Source organism: Papio anubis, chromosome 8, assembly GCF_008728515.1.
Source record: "Papio anubis isolate 15944 chromosome 8, Panubis1.0, whole genome shotgun sequence".
Taxonomy (NCBI): Eukaryota; Metazoa; Chordata; class Mammalia; order Primates; family Cercopithecidae; genus Papio; species Papio anubis.
The window spans coordinates 50,176,242-50,192,819 of NC_044983.1; the positions used below are offsets into that span (position 1 = coordinate 50,176,242).

General features: G+C 37.7%; 1 pseudogene across 1 annotated transcript; it reads right to left on the reverse strand.

The window, feature by feature from the left end:
• Positions 1–14,128: 14,128 nt before the first annotated feature.
• On the reverse strand, positions 14,129–16,332 carry LOC110743945 (annotated as a pseudogene). The gene has a single exon (XR_004185810.1). The product of XR_004185810.1 is annotated as a signal peptidase complex catalytic subunit SEC11A pseudogene (transcript).
• Positions 16,333–16,578: the final 246 nt, after the last annotated feature.

Genomic DNA, 16,578 nt, shown 5'->3' on the forward strand with positions numbered 1-16,578 from the left:
AGGATCTACATTTTTAACAAGCCCCCAAGATGATTATCAGTTGGCTAGGCAGTGGACAACATTTTAGGAATTACTGGACAACATGAAGCTTTCAGTCCCTCAAAGTTGTACAGTTCCAGAATTCAAGCCATTGCTTTGCTTTTGAAGTAAAAAATAACTTCTACTTTAAGAGAATACAGGTGTTTCTCAAAGCAAAATGTCAAGACCACTTTTCAAACATAGGATTATCAGAAATTCTAACAAAAAACTAATAGAATACTGCCCAATAGAACTCCATTTATTCAGTTGGATGTGCTTTAATCAAGTTGTTACTCTGTGCAAGATACGGTTCTGGAAGGTGTAGACTTGTATTATTTTTATGGCTGCTAACAAAGATTACACATTATCCAGAGTAACAGCACATTTAAGGTGAGTCTACGTTTCCTTGAGACTCAAACTTCTGCTGTTGTTTGTGGAAACTGAGTATCTGGGGCAAAAGAGGAAGTGAGAGCCCTTAAACAGAGCAGCCCTTCCTATGAAGCTGCCCGCTGTGTTTGGCTTGGGGACAGCCTTGTATATTGGGCCAGAAACGCTTGCCTCCAATATTGTAGAGTAGGGTGCATGTGACTGCCGCACTGGCTTCTTGGTGTTCATCACCAGGCAGATGTCTGTTTTACTGCCACGATGCTAACTGCATTTAGCATTTGTGTCCACTTGGTATGATAACTGGCTAGACATTTTGCTCCTTTCTCAAAAACAATTTTAACTAGTTCATAATTAACATACCATAAGACAAACTCTGGTTCAACATTGGGTCTTCTGGGTGTTTCAGGCGTTAAACAGAAAATTTATTTCAGGGAATCATAGTAGTCAATTATTACTTCTCATCGGTATAGTTTCCAGAGGTTGTTGGTGGCAGATGTTGCACTCTTTTTTAAAAAAGAAAAACCAAAAAACAAATGGACATCTCCCACATGGATTCTTAGTGAAATGAGTCTTTAAAAAGAGAAACCAGGGGCTTTCTTATATTAAGCGGAAATAGACCAACTTAGGTTTTAGGCCAAGTATGAATAACGATATGGGGGGACATCATGTAAGCAAACTACTCTGTCATTTAATGATTCTTATTTCCTAATTTAGAACTGCAACAATATCCAGAATTCTCACTTTCTGGTGAAGAGTGAGAAATCTTTATGGGTTCTCATGATTCAGTTGAAAGCAAGAGGAAATGTGCCTCAGACATTTTCCTTGAACATTCTCCTTCTGGGCAGGAAGTGGGCAGTGTTCACTGAAGATGTGGCCATCAGATGGGAGGAAAAGCTGATGGTGTGACAAAATATCTACCTCCCCTTCTTGATGTGTTTCCTTCTTCCCTGGTATTTCTTTTTCTTTTTGTTTTATATATATATACAACAGAAATTTATTTCTCACAGTTCCCACAGACCTTGAAGCCCACAATGAAGGCAGATTGAGTGTCTGGTGAGGGCTTGTTTATGGCTGCTGGGTGGGACCTTCTTGCTATGTCCTCGCATGGAAAAGGAACATTCTGGTTGCTTTGGCCACTTGTAAGGGCTCTAATCCCATTCTTTTTTTCTTTCTTTCTTTTTTTTTTTTTCTCTTCTGTGTTGGATTTTGTTTATTTATTTATTTATTTTTAATTATACTTTAAGTTCTAGGGTACACGTACACAACGTGCAGGTTACGTGTCTATGCATGTGCCATGTTGGTCCTTCCCTGGTATTTCTAACTTAGAAACTAAACCAAAACTCAGTGACATGTAAGTATCTGGAGAAAGCAGATCAGATGATTACTGAAAGTGATTAGGGAGAAGACCTGTGTACATAGAGCTAAACTGAGCCCTTCTTACTGAGAGGGGAGCATCAGGAGCTGCCTTCCTTTGCAACGATGAAAAGCAGTCCCATTTATAGGAGCAAAGGTTAGAGAAGAGTCAAGCTTGGTTGTTCAGTTATTGAGTGCCTTTAGATAAATCTCAATTTCTCCACAGAAATTTCTGTAATACTAAAATGTCAAAATTTGCTGGAAAATTTTTTAAATGTTCAAAAAAATATTGTACAAATCTAAGACAGTGGAGCTAAAACAGTACTAGTTAAAAGTGGACTTTATTTTATTTGGTAAGAATGCCCATATTTACAAATAACTCCATATAAATCCAGGTCTCTGAAAGCAATACAGTCTCTGAGAGGAGCTCAGTTTGAGTGTTATATGTGTATATTTTTGCATTCTTGAGTCTGTGTTTTTCCATAAATATCATTTTCATTTACTGTTAAAATATAACTACTCATTAAATAAATAATTATTGATTATTTACTAATGTGCAAACACTATACAGTTCTTTGTATGGTGCAAAAAAAAGGATAAAACACTGTCCTAGTCCTCACAGAATTTACACTGCTCACATTATCTTGAAAATATGCATTTTGGTATCAGACTGATTTGTGGATTTTATAGGTGTGCTTCCTGAGATCATTGGGTGATGAACAAAATTGATCACGGCCTGAGTATCAACAAGATTTTCAATGTAACAGCCTTCATCAGATAACGTAATGTGTTTCTTAGAAAGGAAGTTCAAAAGGACCAATTCTGTTAGATTGCTGACCTTGACCTCCTGTGGCCAAAAATCCTGTTTCCCTATGTTTTGAAAGGAAACACGTTTGAGAAAAGCTCCCCATCCCAGATTTGGTGATTTTCCTTAAAGGCTGTTTGGAGAGACAACAATGGAATTCTGGGAGAGATCTGACATCAGCAGGTTCATCTGATCTCTCTCAGGAGAGAGAAGTGTTTGTTTACTCTGCTCAGAGTGCTATATTCCTATGCATGGGCTATTATTAGAGTCCTTTGAAGTAGAAAAGTCATATGTCATAGACCTCTTTGTAATCAAAAACTTTAAGGCTGTTTTTCTGATATGTATGTAGAGTAGATGGAGAAGGAGAAATACTTTTTTGTTGAAAATTAATTCTGAGGAATTTGGGAGCAGAGCTTTGCAAGTTTTGGTTTTCTGTACAATGTCACATTTATTTATCTTACCTTACCAAATGTTTTTGGAGAGATGGTACTAAAGAGAAAAATGTGACTGGACCTTTGCATCTGAAACTCAAAAAATTTATAGAAAATTGAGTGGTATCTAGAAACTGTGTTGGGCCGAAGTTAATTGGGAGTAATACTTGCCCTGAGTATATATATTGTGAATATCAAATGAAATAAGTCATATGAAATAGCTTCCAGACCATAGCTATTGAAAACTGAAACATTTCTTATTTATTTGGCTCAGCATCACTTAAAATTCAAAATTTAAGAAAATCACAATTTAAAAAAAAGATATGCAATTTAATTGTTCTTACTCTATAGCAATATATCCTAGAGTTTTTTACACTTAAATTTATATCTCATTTTTTAAGTAGCTGCATAGTATCCCCTTGTATGAAAGTAAAATACATATTCTGTGTTGATAGACATTTAAATAATTTTCTGTTTAACTATTTTTAAAAAGCTACAGTGGGTACCCAAGTTATGCATACTTTTATACATTCTCAGGCATTTCTTATTGATGGTAAAATGTGTGAAAAGAGAAGAAACACACATAATATGATATGCTGTTGAAGATTTGGACTAATTATGTTTATATTTATTAAGGAATGAAATTTCACATGAGGCAATTAAGACAATAGAGTGTAAGAGTAAAGCCATTTAAAAACTATAAAAAACGGGCCAGGCACAGTGGCTTACACCTATAATCCCAGCACTTTGGGAGGCTGAGGTGGGCAGAACAGTTGAGGTCAGGAGTTCGAGACCAACCTGGCCAACATGGTGAAACCCCATCTCTACAGAAAATACAAAAATTAGCTAGGTGTGGTGGCATGTATCTGTAATCCCAGCTACTCAGGAGACTGAAGCAAGAGAATCACTTAAACTCGGGAGTTGGAGGTTATAGTGAGCCGAGATCACACCATTACACTCCAGCCTGGGCGACAGGGTGAGACTTCATCTCAAAAACAATAACAACAACAAAATTGCAAAAAACAGTCTCGGCTCCTACCTCCAGGAAAATGCAATAGATATACTTTTCTCTATTCCTCTTGCTAACTACAGCTAAAAACTGTGGGCATTTCGTAAAAAGTAAATATCAGAAGACTTTAAAAGATGAGAAACAAAAAGGATTGGCTAGGGACCACGGGACCTGGGTTTTTGTGTTGCCTCAGGTATTCTAGATTGGGTATTTGAGAAAATGGTAATGTGGAAATGCCAAAGGATTTAGACTAAAAAAGCCCAAAGGGGAATCTGTTTCCCAAATGACCAAGAAAAGTGTACTTGCTATGGTTTAAATAATGGCGTCTCCTGTTCCAGTTCAACAATATTAAGAGGTATGGTCTTTGGGAGGTGATTAAGTCATGAAGGCTCTTCCCTCATGAATGAGATTAGCACCCTTATCAAAGGGCTGTATGTTGAAAGAAGTGTTCTCTTGCCCTTTCTGTCCCTTCCAGCGTGTGAAGACACAGTGTTTCTCTCCTCCTGAGAATGCAGCTACAAGATGCTATCTTGGAAGCAGAGAGCAGCCCTTACCAGACACTAAATACCAATGCCTTATTCTTGGACTTCCCAGCTTCCGCAACCAAAATAAATAAATATCTATTGTTTATAAAGTACCCGGCCTGTGATATTTTGTTATAGCAGGACAAACAGACTAAGACACCAGTCTAATGAGACAACTTTTAGATAATATCTGCTCTATTCCATCAAAATATCACAGAAGCAGAAAGTCTCCCAAATTTGGCAAGAGACATAAACCTGTAGATTCAAGGAGCTGCGCAAACCACAAATAGGATAAACTCAAGTATTTCTGTGTCAAGACACTTCATAACCAAACTTCTAAGAACCAAAGACCAAGAAAAAAAGCCTTGAAAGCAGCAAGTGAGAGATTACTTGTAACAATTCAGGTGATAGTAGAGTTTTCATCAGAGACAGTGGAGGCCGAAGAGAAAGTGGCACATTTTTCAAGTGTCTAAAGAAAAGAACGGTTAACCCAGAATTCTATATTCGGAGAAAATATCTTCCAGGAATGACGGGAAAATCAAGACCTTCTTATTGAGGCAGGCTGAATAGTTACTCCCCTCCAAATGCTCATGCCCTAATCCATAGAATTTGAGAACATGTCACCTTCTATGGCAAAAGGACTTTTCAGATATGATTCGGTTCAAGATCTTGAGATGGAGAAGTTATTCTGGACTATCTGGGTGAGTCCAATATAATCACAGGGTCATTATAAGAAGAAGGCAGGAAGGTCAGTGTCAGAGAAAAGAAAATGATGATAGAAACAGAGGGGAGATAGAGGGGGGAGAGAGAGAGTTTGTGACAGATTTGGAGATGCTACCTGTTGACTTTGAAGAAGGGGCCACAAGACAAAGAATGTAGAAAAGGAAAGAAACAGATCCTCCCTAGAACCTCCAGAAGGAACTAGAACTGCTGACACCTTAACTTTAGTCCAGTGAGACTCATTTTGGACGTCTGACCTACATAATGGTAAGATAATACATTTGTCTTGTTTTAAGCCACTTAGTTTGTGATAGTTTCTTACAGTAACAACAGGAAACTAACATACTCAGATAAAGAAAAACTAAGAGAGGTATATGTGACCAGCAGACATGTCTTAAAGAAATGGTTAAAGAGGTTCTTGAAATAGAAAGAAATTACATTTAAAAAAGAATCTTGGAACATTGGGTATAAAGAAAGAACATGGTAAGCAAAAATAGAGGCACACGCATTAGGTTTTCCTTCTCTTGACTTTTCTAAATTATGTTTGACAGTTGAAGCAAAAATATAACACCATCTAAGTGGTTCTCAGTGTATGCATAGGAAATATTTAAGAAAATTATATTGTAAATAGAAGAGAGTAAAAAATGTAACAGGAGATAAAGTTTCTACCTTCATCTGAACTGCTAAATTGTCAACACCCATTGTATTGTATACATATAATGGAATACCTAGAGTAACCACTTAAAAAGCTATACAAAGCAATACACCCCAAACACATAGAAAAATCAAGTCAGAATTCTTTAAAATCTTCAAGTAATACACAGGATAGCAAGAAAATATAAATTGAAAAGTAAACAGGAAACAGAAAATGAAATAGCATATTTCAGCCCTAACATATCAATATTTACAAGGAACTGTCCACAAGAAACTCATTTCAAATATAATAATAAATGGAGGATGAATATAAAAGGATGGTATGACATTTCATTTTATAGGTCAGCTTGAGTGGGTCAGATGGTGTCTGGATATTTGGCCAATCAATATTCTGGGTGTGTCTGTGAGGGTGTTTCTGGATGAGATTCATCTTTGAATCAGTAGACTGAGTAAAACAGATTTACTCTACTTTCCCTAATGTGGGTGGGCCTTATCCAATCATTTAAAGACTCCAATAGAACAAAAAGGCTGAGTAAGAGGGAACGCGCCCTCCCTGACTGAGCTGGGACATTGGTCCTTCTGGCCTTTATCTTCAGGTTGAAACATTGGGTCTCAAACCTAATGGCTTTCAGACTGGAGCTTACAACTTTAGCTCTCCTGGTTTTCAGGCCTGTAGACTCGGACTGGAAGTACAAATCAGCTCTCCTGTGTCTTCAGCTTGCTAGCTGAAGATCTTTTCAGGACAATGTAGAACTTCTCAGCCTCCATTATTGCAAATCTTTCTATATTTATATCTATATCTATATCATCTATAGCTATATCTAAATAGATCTATCTCTTAGATACATAGATATACCTTCTATTAGTTGTGTTTCTCTGGAGAACTCTGACTAATATAAGTGGGAAAATATTAATATATACTATGTAAACATTAATCAAAAGAAACAAATAATTGATAGAACCCTTGATAGAAAATCAGCAAGGATGCAGAAAAACTCAGTAACATTATCATCTAACAGAATTTAGTGGACTTTTACAAATTATTCCACACAATAAGAGCAAAATACCCATCCTTTATTCAACTGCTCACGGGATATTTACCAGTATAGACCATATCCTGGGGATAAAATGAGCTTCAATAAATTTATAAAAATGGAAATTATTCAGAGTATATTCTCTGACTTACAAAGGTTTCAAACTAGAAATTAATATTGGAAATATAATAGGAAAAATCTCCAAACACTTGGAAACCGAACAAGACACTTGTAAATAATTCATAGGTCAAAGAGAAAGTTTCAAGGGAAATTTAACAAATATATTAAACTGAATTGAAATGAAAATACAACATATAAAAATCTGTGGGACACAGCTAAAGCAATACTAGGAAATAACTTTATAGCACTAAACACTTACATTAGAAAACCAGAAAAATCTCAAATTAATAATCTAAGCTCCCATCTCAAAAACCTAGAAAAAGAAGAGTACAAACCCAAAGTAAGGAGAAGGCATAAAGCAATAAAGATTAAATCAAAAATTAATAAAATTAAAATTGAAAACAGAAAATTAATGGAGAAAGGCAATGGAAAAAAAGTTGATCCTTTGCAATGATCAATAATACTGGGAAAAGTCTATCATGACAAAGAGAAGACACAACTTATTAATATCAGGAATGAGACAGGAGATGGCACTATCAACCCTGCAGACGTCAATAGAGTTAACAAATCAAGATTATGAATACCTGTACACACATAAATTTGACAACAAGACTGTGTGTGGTGTTGGCAGAGGGATAGAGAGAATGATCAATAGATCATTTTCAATAGAGGTACACCCATCCAATTTATGACAGAGGAGCAAAAGCCATTCAATGAAGGAAGAAACATCTTTTCAATAAATGCTGCTGGTGCAATTGGTTATCCACAGGCAAAAAAAATAAATGAACCTCAATTTCAACTTCATTCCTTAAACAAAAATAAGCTAAAAATGAATTATAGATTTAATCTGAAATCTATGAATCAAATGTAAATAAAATGTAAAGGTATAAAACTGACAAGTTAACGTAAGAGAAAATCTTTGGGATCTAATGCTTGTGAAGAGTTCTTGGACATGATACCGAAGGCATAATTCATAAAAGAAAAATCAATAAATTGAACTTTATTAAAGTTAAAAACCTTAGCTCTGCAAAAGGCCCTGTTAAGAGGATGAAGAACAAACTACAGGCTGGGAAAAAATATTTCACACTACATATAAGATAAAGGACTCACAACTAGAATTTATAAATAAACCTCAAAACTCAACAGTAAAAAGCAATCTAATTAGAAAATGGGCCAAAGATCATAAGGCATTTCATCAAAGATATATAGAGATGGCAAATAAGCACATGGTGTTCAGCATTACTAGCTATCAAGGATGAGATGTTACTACACATCTATTAGAATGCCTAGAATTCTAAAAAATAGTGAAATTAGCATATCCTGGCAAAAGTGTATAAAAACGTCCTCTCTCACACATGGCTGGTGGGAGTGAAAAATGGTACGAACCACTGGAAAATAACATGGTAGTACTGTTATTATTATTATTTTAAAACTAGACGTACACTTCCTCATTACCCAGCAATTCCACGGCTGGGTAGCTATCCCAGAGAAATGAAAATGTGTGTTCACACAAAAACCTGTATGCAATTATTGATAGTGGCTTTGCTGGTAATAGCCAAAACTAGAGCCCACCAAAATATCCCTCGTTAGGTAAATGGGACCAGGTGCGATGGCTCAATCCTATAATCCCAGCACTGTGGGAGGATAAGGCGAGAGGATAGCTTGAGCCCACTAGTTCAACACCAGCCTGGGGGAGACCTCATCTCTAAACAAACAAACAAACAAACAAACAACAAACAAAAGGTAAACTGTTAAACAAACTGGTATATCCATACCACATAACTATTACCCAGGAATAGAAAGAATGAACTATTGATGCATGAACCAAGTTGGATGGATCTCAAGGACATTATGCCGACTCTACAGATCACATACTGTGTAACTGTATGTATATACCATTATGGAAATGACAAAACCATAGACATGGAAAACAGATTCCTGGTTGTCAGGAGTTAGGGGTGGTGGAGTGGAGTGGAATGTGGGCATAACTAAACGGGGTAGTGTGGGGAAGATCTTTGCATTGATGTACTTGTTATGTCTCTTTATTGTGGTGGTGGTTACCCAAATCAAAATATGTAGATGTGTTTCTTTGGGAACTAGGAACAGAAATGGGCTAGATACTCAGAATGGCAAGGTTAATTTTTTAGGAATCTTACTTAATTTTTTCTCATCAAAAGTGTTAATTTGGCCAACAAATATTTATTAAATGCCAGTTACCGAAATAGCTGATGGAATACAGAGATAATTAAAATATGTTCTTTGCCTTCAAATGGCTGACAATCTCGTACATGTGTAATCTCCAGTGCAATGTGATAGACAGATATCAATAAAACTGTTGCTGGAGGGCTCAGGTGGGTCTCCTGATGCCGGTGAGACCCCACCCCTAGCTGATGTGAGAAAGAATTCAGGGACTAGTCAGAATGAAGTGCAGGGCAAGAAGCCTCCATTGCTTAAGTGAAAGCACACACAGAAGAAGTGTGTGCGCTCGTGAGAATGACTTGTGCATGATGGAGTTTGGGTTTCTAATTTATGGGTGTTTAATGAGTAGAATAATTATTCGGTATTCTAGAAAGGAAGGGGATTGCAGGGAGCCACCCGGTTATCATCCCCTTTCTCCCTTGTTTGCGTTTGTCTGGAAGAGTCATGAACACCCTGACTGGGGTTTTGGCCACTTTCTCCCTTATTTTGGGTTTTCTGTTATCCTGTGATTTCTTTGTCTAGTTCCTGTTTTTGCTGTTGTTTGGGTTTTTCCATTCTCCTGCGACCACCCAGTGCTATTCCTATCTCAAAAACTGGCGAGAATGAGGCATTGAGGAGGTGTTGCTATTTCTGATCTGGGAGGAACCTGCAGAGCCTGCTGCTGTGAGGATGAGGAAGTTGTCTCAGTTTGGCACAAATGCTTCCATCCTCTTATCTCTTGTCCACCATTGATTTATCACGTCCCTTTCTCTGTGCACATGGTCTTGACCTCAGAATCCTTCTCAAACACATTCTAGGCAGCCAGTACCAAGCAAGCAGAGTGGCTTCTTGACATACAAGAAAAGTTTCAGTTGAGTAATCTTAGATCGTAATAATCACTCCCTCTACGAGCTTTAAGGTTAACACTCAGGGTGAGCAATCTCCAAATTAACAGCCTTCAACATGTGGTCTGTGTTTTTTTCATGTTTGTGATTCTATTTAGATGTAAAGTGTTTAAAACATTTAAAATTTTATTGGTTGTAAATATCATGAACTATTTTATGGGTAACAATAAAATTGTATGACATATAGACCTTCTCACAATTTCTAAACGTGGAATTACACATAGGCAACCATAAGCTGTCATGAGAGTTTTTTTAACCATCTTGGTACTCTCACTTCAATGATGCTTTAAGCACACGGGACTCCTGTGCATGCAGCTCACTCCTTGTTCTCAAGTCCTGCTGGATTCCCAGCCTTCATGGCCTCCTTATAAGTCTCAGCCCTGCTCCAGTCTCCAAGATCAATCCTGATTTCTGCCGAAGGCATTTAAGCAACTTTGGCATACGCTGAGCCCCAGTATCTGGTCACCTGTAGCTTTTACGTGAGATTTTACAACCAAGCTTCTACTTAGATCCTATTTAAAATTGAAACTCAGAATTAGATATTGCTATTAAAGAGTTAATATTTGTATCCTCCAAAATCCACGTGTTGAAACCTGATCCCTAATGTGAAGGTATTTAGAGGTAGGGCTTTGAAAGGTGATTACATCATGAGGGTGAGGTCCTCATGAAAGGGATTAGTGCCCTTATAAAAGAGGCCCCAGGGAAATCTCTTTCTCCTTTTTGTCAGGACACAGAGAAAAGGCAAAAAGACAGCAGTGTATGAAGCAGGTCCCCACCAGACACTGAACCTACTGATGCCTTGATCTTGGACTTCCCGGCCTCCAGGATGATGAGAAATACATTTCTGCTGTTTATAAGCCATCCCATTTATGGTATTCTGTTAGCAGCCTGAACAGATTAACTCAAGTATACTGGGCCTGGCCCCTAAATCCCTTTTTAAAAAGCTTTAAGTAAACCAGGAATACAAGAAAATGACATTGGAAGAAAAGAAACACATTTATCAGTTGTAGATGATATGGCAATATACCTACAAATCTAATAAATTCAACAGATTGGGACAGGTGAGGTAGCTCACGTCTGTAATCCCAGCACTTTGGGAGGCCGAGTTGGGCAGGTCACTTGAGCCCAGAAGTTTGAGACCAGCCTGGCCAATATGGCAAAACCCCGTCTATACTAAAAATACAAAAATTAGTCGGGTGTGATAACAAGTGCCTATAGTCCCAGGTACTCAGGAGGCTGAGGCAGGAGAATCACTTGAACCTGGGAGGTGGAGATTGTTGTAAGCTGAGATCATGCCACTGCACTCCAGTCTGGGTGACAGAGAGGGATTCCGTCTCAACAACAACAAATTTACAGACTGTTAGACTATTAAATTTTAAAAAATGGCTTTATATAAGGTGGAATACAGAAATAAGTATTACTTTCTTTTACTAGCATTGAACAATTAGAAATTAAAATGGGAGAAATCACATTCAAGATATTGTCAAATTAGTTTGTAAAACATCTAACTTACAAAGAGCACTATATATATATATATTTTCATTAAAGGTCATAAAATAGGAGTAAAATAAAAGATACAGACTAATAACTCCTCATGGGAGGAAGACTAAATAACATACAGATGCTGTTCCTTCCCAAGTAAATTTACAAAGATAATGAACATCTGATTAGGATTCCAGTGAATTGTTTTGGGAAATAGACAAGTTGGTTTTAAAATTCATTTGTAACAAGGAAGTTAGTATTTGAAAAGAAGAATCAGAAGGGGAAATTTGCTCCCTAAGATAATACATAATTACTTAGATAAAAGTGGTTGGGTAATGGTATAGAGATAGATAAATAGATCAGTGGTACATAAGAGAGAATGCAGAAACAGACACATTGATATATGTGGGTTTATGTAGTGAATCTTATAATTTTATGTTGCCTGAACATCCATTTTGAACACTTAACTTTCTCTTATCAGTAGCAGAGTTAGTCTGTCTTGACACAGTTTCCAGTTCTATGCTCCCCCAACTGTCACACCCAGTTGCTCAGTGTTGTTGATCCAGCTATCTGTCTTATACAACTGCCTCCTGGTAACCCCCTCCCTATGGGACAGTTGGATACAACCTACCTGACTGGCCCTGCTGACCCCCATATCCTACATAGACTGTGCAGATGTGCTACAGTGATCACCTCTCAGTCACAGTGTGACCTGGAATTTGTGCCTGCTGTTTTGAACCCACTAACTAAAACTCTGGGGACATCTGTTTGAATAATGTCCTGGACTCCAATAAAGGGACTGGCCCATGGATCCCTCTCTCCACACACTCCCTGACCTCTGTGTGTGTATGTGTGTACGCAATGCATGTGTGTGTGTGTGGCCTCCAGGCATGCTGTGTACCCCCTGAATCCGTAAGTAGTCAAATATTTATTTCCATCTTATAGCTCATCTAATCATTGAAGGAGTGGTCTCCATCCAAAATAAATAAATAAATAAAAGATTCTAAGTTAAAACAGTTTAGTATTATGATAAAGACAGTAGTTTGGGAAAAAAAAAACCAAACAAACTTACTCTCACATTGCACAATATAAATATAACTTATAGATGAATTAAACTTCTAAATGTAGAGAAAAAACATTGCTAGGTTAACTATGCTGCAACAGCAAAAATATCTTAAGATCACAGTAGCTTAACATAGGAAAGTTTCTTCTTTTTTCTCTTTGTTTTGAGACTGAGTCTCACTCTATCACCCAGGCTGGAGTGCAGTGGCATGATCTCTGCTCACTGAAACCTCCACCTCCTGGGTTTGAGCAATTCTCCTGCCTTAGCCTCCTGTGTATCTGGGATTACAGGCACATGCCACCATGCTCAGCTAATTATTATATTTTTAGTAGAGACAGGGTTTTTCCATGTTGGCCAGGCTGGTCTTGAACTCCTAACCTCTGGTGATCTGCCTGCCTCAGCCTCCCAAAGTGTTGAGATTACAGGCATGAGCCACCACCCCCAGCCAGGAAAGTTTCTTGATTATGTGAAGTCTAAAGTGAGCCTGAAGACTCTTCAAGGGAAGCTTCCTTTCATGTGGTGACTCAGGGATCAAGGTTGCTTCCATTTTGTTCCCACAAAATTTGAACCATTTGGTTTCAAGGTGTATTGCTGAAGCGGAAGAGAGATCTAAAGGTTCACACAGGGGTCTTCATGATCGGGGTAAAAATGACATAGAACTGCCTATGTCACCTCTGCCGACATCTCATTGGCTAGAATGAGTCACATCCATGTAATTTAATTCTGAAAAAGGTTGGGATGTGGTAAAATACATGGATATTAAATCAACATTAAATGTCTCAATCATAAAAGGTATAATTATCAAGAATAGATATAATTTTTATAAACTTGGGGTTGAGGAAGGTTCTTCAGGATTATTTAGAAAAGAAAAAGCAATAAAGGAAAAACTAAATTTAACAATAGAAAAGTTTAAAAGAATTAAACAGTGAAGGATGCCAAAAACAAAGTTAAAAGGAAGCAACAGATTGAGAGAATATATTTGCCACACATACGAATGACAAATGTTAAAATTTCTAATGTGCAGAGTTTCTGTAAAGAAAAAATATGCCAGATGTGGTGGCTTCCACCTGTAATCCCAGCACTTTGGGAGGCTGAGGCAGGAAGATTGCTTGAGCTCAGGAGTTTGAGACCAGCCTGAATAACATAGTGAGACCTTCGTCTCTACAAGAAATAAAAAAAATCAGTCAGACATGGTGATGCGTGCCTGCAGTTCCAGCTACTCAGTGGGGCTGAAGTGGGAGGATCACGTAAGCCTGAAAGATTGGCACTGCAGGGAGCTGTGATTGTGCCACTGCACTCCAGTCTGGGAGACAGAGTGAGACCCTGTCTCAAAAAAAAAAAAAAAAAAACCAAAAAAAAAAAAAAAAAATTGACAAAGAAACCAATACAGAAAATAACAAGGCATATTAACAATTTAAAAAAATACAGATGGTCAGTGACATAAGTAATATATATATGAGGCAGTACGTTGCAGTATTGTGATAATGGCATAAAATTGAACACAATTTAATTTTCAATAAGAGTCTGACTAAATCACTTACAGTATGGCTATATGACAGAATATCATGTAGTCATTAAAGAACAACATGGATCTCTATACACTGACATGAACAAATATTCTTGATGTATAAGTGAAAAAAATGAGATGTAGATCACCATGGACAATGGTGATTGTAATTTGGGAAAAAATTAATGATATATAAATAAATAGATAAATAATATAAAACAATAAAAATATTAAAATATGACAAAATAGGGAAGGATATGGATAAAATTTTACATTGTTAATCTCTGAAAAGTAGGGAGGCATTCACTTTGTAATTCATAGAACTTTATTTTTTCTGGCTCAAGCTTTTAATATAAAAAATTCACCGGTGTACAAAAATGTGAAAGTGTGACAATGACAACTATGAAATCCCGTGAATGAAAGTCCCCTCAAATGCACTCTCTGGTGCACATGCGGCCGCCCACACTAACTCCGGCGTGGAAACATAAACTAACGCAAACCAGTGCCACGAAGAAGCGCCAGAACGTGTGTTCTCCATTCCGTCAATCACAAACCAATATCTACTCCAAACATCCAGTAAGGAAAAGTGTGGCATCTTCCCAGGAACAGCAAGGCAGACTTCTTACTCATGATGGACCAGCACAAATAAACCCAGCAAAAAAAGCACTTCATACTTAAATTTAGGATAGTCATTCATGAGGATGGTCCCAATTCCAGTACAAGGAAAAATCCTCTGGCTCTCCCCACGACATCTTTTTTCTCTAGCGAATGTTGTTCTTGTTTATAGAGGCCTGGGGCATCAACTGCATTATTATCTCCTTTGGTCAAAAACTTGATATGCCCATTTTGTTTTTCATGAATCTTCAAGACTCGGTGAACTATAAGAATCCTTCTTCCTTCTATCCTTAAAACAGCAGTTTCTCCCACTTGTATGGGATCTTCAACTCGATTTGTTAGAAAGAAAAGATCTCCCCTGTGAAATGCGGGTTCCATGCTGCCACTGAGCAGCACTACAATTGGACTTTCACTCCCAGTTATTACCATTAACCCCTTACAGATCATTAGCGCCGATGAGACAATCATTCCGAAATTTAGGACTTGATAATAGAGCTGCTGCTTGTTCATCTGTGGCACATCATCGAAAAAGTCTAGAGACAGCATGGCGGGGATGGCGAGCAGGACACTGGCAAGGGAGAGGGCGCGAGGACCAGCGGGCGGAACAACTGGCCTGTAATTCATAGAGTTTTCTAAGTGATAACTTTTGTCTTTTTGTGTTCTGGGCATGTTTTAAACAAAACCTTTAATAATATTCATTCATTCATTTAATTATCTACCCATCTATCCCACTATCCATCCATCTTTCCATCCATTCGAATTCTATCATACCCAAGAAACATTGATTACAAATCTATCTGTAGGCATTGTGTTTGCCATGCACATTGCAAGTAACATTTAGTTTGGCACAGCTTGGAATAAGAAGAAAAATGCCCCTGTGTTTTTTCCTTTTTCTTCTAGTTGACTATTTTAAAACCAATCAACAAAACATAAAGAGTCTGGTCCTGTGCTTCTTGCACACACCATCTGTTTTGGCTTCCCTGGCCTCTGGCCTTTGTCTGCCCTGTAGATGACAGATTAGTAGGGGACATCCTTTATAGTAGGAAATGGAGGTCAATAAAATTTGCACCAGGCTTTTCAATTTAGTATCATCCCAGTCAGGACATCCCAAAATAAAATTTGTTTTAAAAATAGATCTAGGAGGAGAAAAAAGATTGAAAACAAACAATTAATCCTCTTATGTCACTGATTCTGTGAGAAAACCCGATTTAAAAACAAATCAGTTTCTTGTTCAGGTGCAATGATTTTGCGGGTAGAAAAAAAGCAGAACAAAAATAGTGTAAAGAGTCCAGTGTGATAAAGGATACTATAGAGCAAAACAGGAAGTTGTTTAATGGAAGGGAATAATTGACCTCAGAGCCTGAGACGTGAATAGATCCTTGGATGCAGAAGTTTTTGCATTTGTGAAGTGTTGTATCGATGCTTTATTGACCAGATTTGAATTGTACACCATGGATTCTTTCTTTTTTTGAGACAGAGTCTTGCTCTGTCACCTAGGCTGAAGTGCAATGGTGCGATCTCGGCTCACTGCAACCTCTGCCTCCTGGGTTCAAGCAATTCTCTTACCTCAGCCTCCCGAGTAGCTGGAATTATAGGCATGTGCCACCATGCCTGGCTAATTTTGTATTTTTAGTAGAGATGGGGTTTCTCATGTTGGTCAGGCTAGTCTAGAACTCCCGACCTCAGATGATCCACTCATCTCCGCCTTCCAAAGTGCTGGGATTACAGGCTTGAGCCACCCCGCCTAGCTGGACATTGTAAAATCTTACTCTG